Here is a 2,688-nt window from a genome sequence, read left to right as displayed (position 1 = left end):
CGCCGCCTCTTGAGCCTCCGCCGCCGCCACTGCCGCCACTGCTGCCTCTACAGCCGCCTCCTCCGCCTCCGCCTCCGCCTCCGCCTCCGCCTCCGCCTCCGCCCTCATCCTCGCCTCCTCCCTCTCCCTTGCCGCCTCCTCCCTCGCCCTCGCCTCTGCCTCCTCCCTTGCGCGCGACGCCGCCTCCGCCTCCTCCGCCGCCCGCGCCGCCGCAGCCTCTGCTACCACCCGATCCGCTTCCTCCGCCACTCGCGCCTCCTCCGCCGCCCGCGCCTCCTCCGCCGCCCGCGCCTCCTCCGCCTGCTCCGCCGCCCGCTCCGCCGCCCGCGCTGCCGCCGCCGCCGCCTTCTCCTTCTTCTGCCGCTGCCGCTTCAGCGCCCTGGCCTCGCGGACCTTTCGCTCCGCCAGCTCGTCGCGCAGCCGCCGCGCCGCCCGCAACGCCTCCGAACCGTCGGCGGCTTCGGTGTTTGCGTTGATCGCCGCCCTGAGCGCCTCGAGATCGGCGTCGCCTCGCTCGCACGCCTCAACCGCCTCGCGTAGCGCAGCCTCGGCAGCATCGCGCGCCTCCGCCGCCTCCGCAGCCGCTGCCGCCTCGCGTGCGGCCGCCGCGGCCTGTTCGGCTGATTCTGCGACCGCCGCCTCTCCCCCAGCCGGTGCTACGGTCGACGAGTGCTCCTCGAGGGCGCGCACGCACTCGGCGTGGCCCTCCTCCTTGGCCCGCTGCAGCGCCGTCTTGCCGTTCGCACTGCGCGCCGCCGTGTCTGCGCCCGCCCGCAGCAAGCGCCGTACGACGGCGGGGCGGTCGAAGAGGGCGGCGATCATCAGCGCGGTGAGGCCGCCACTGTTCTGCAGGTTGACCTCCGCGCCGTGCCGAATCAGCAAGTCAACCACCCGCTCGTGGCCGTTGCGGACGGCGAGCATCAGCGCGTTGTGGTCTTTGCTGTTCCGCTGGTTGACCTCCGCGCAGTGCCGCAGCAGCAGCTCAGCCACCCGCTCGTGGCCGTGCATGGCGGCGCCCATCAGCAGCGTGATGCCGCTCACGCCGCTTCTCTCGTACGTCGCGTCGGCCCGCCCGCCGCCCTCAAGCCACGCCAGCACCGCCTCCTCCTCGCCACGCTCCGCCGCTGCGCTGACCGCATCCGGGGCTGCCACGACACCGTTCGACGCCCGCCCCGCCGCCACCGCCGGAGATAGCGTCCTCGCGACTCTCGATCCAGCCGAAGAAGCGCCGCCGGGGGAAGCGCCGCCTGCGCCTTCGCCGCCGGCTGCCGTCGCCGTGGGCCGTCCCGCCACGACCGACTCCTGGACGTGCTTCTTGAAGGCCTCGACGCACTCGGCGTGGCCCTCCTCCTTGGCCAGCTGCAGCGCCGTCTTGCCGCTCGCAGTGCGCGCCGCGGTGTCTGCGCTCGCCCGCAGCAAGCGCCGCACGACAGCGGGGTGGCCGAAGGAAGCGGCGCCCATCAGCGCGGTGAAGCCGGCGCTCCTCTGCAGGTTGATCTCCGCGCCGCGCTGAAGCAGCAGCTCGACCACCCGCTCGTGGCCGTCTCCAGCGGCGAGCATCAGCGCGGTCCAGCCGTCGCTGCTCTGCTGGTCGACCTTCGCCTCGCGCCGGAGCAGCAGCTTGACCACCTGCTCGTGGCCGTAGCGGACGGCGCCCATCAGCAGCGTGATGCCGCTCACGCCGTCTCTCTCGTACGTCGCGTCGGCCCGCCCGCCACTGTCGAGCCACGCCAGCACCGCCTCCTCCTCGCCTCGGTGAGCCGCTGCGATGACCTCATCGGAGACTGCCGCGGCACCGCTCGACGCCTGCTCCGCCGCCGCCGGCGACAGATTACCCGGCCGCACCCGCACGCTCTCGCCGCCGCCCTCGAGCGCCACAGCGTACCTCCCGCCCTCGAAGCTCCGCGCCACGCCCCGCTGCCCGTTCAGCTCGGGGCGGGAAGAGAGGCCGCCGAGCTCGACGCGCTTCCCGAGCAGCGGCGCCCCGGCAGGATCGCCGCCGCTGGGCTTGCAAGCTCCAAGCATTGCTAAAATCCGGAAATCTTTTTCTTTTTTGAGAGCGCCGTTTTTGTGTTTGTTCGTTGCTAATAATACAAACCCAATGGTCCCGTGTCGCAGTCACACTCGTCGCAGTCACCACGCACACGCCGTTCAGCACCGCTCGCCCGGCCACCGCCCCGCCCCAGGCGGGAAAGAGATGAGGAGAGCGCGCTGTTCACGCTCCTTTCACGCTTTCAGAGAGAGAGATTTCAGCGATCCGGAGAAGTGCTGCATAACAACAACAGAGTACATCGTCTCAAGGACGATGTGGCCAAGCGCTGGTAGCGTGGCTTCACCTCACACCGCCTAGTCTCACTGCTTTCCCGCCACCCGCAGTCGCCAAGCATATCAAGCGAGTGTCGCGTGGCGCCGCCGCACACTGACATCACATACTAAAGCCGTAACTTTACTCTTTATACACTAGCTAGCCAGCGGCCAGCACGGGTGACTGAGAGCTCTCCCCAGCACGCAGCAGGGCCAGTGAGCTGTGAGGGCGAGTTTCCGTGTACTCAGCGGTCCACATCGGTCGACGTACTGTAAACTAGCTACTGTACGAGCCACCAGCGCCACGCCCCTCGTCCCGTGGCCTCCCACGCCCACCCCGCCCACCCCGCCCACCCCGCCCACCCCGCCCACAGCGTCCCCCTC

Source organism: Emiliania huxleyi, assembly GCF_000372725.1.
Source record: "Emiliania huxleyi CCMP1516 chromosome Unknown EMIHUscaffold_203, whole genome shotgun sequence".
In the NCBI taxonomy this organism is placed as follows: domain Eukaryota; phylum Haptophyta; order Isochrysidales; family Noelaerhabdaceae; genus Emiliania; species Emiliania huxleyi.
The sequence above is the reverse complement of the archived record's forward strand: the minus strand, read 5'-3'. Positions refer to the sequence as shown.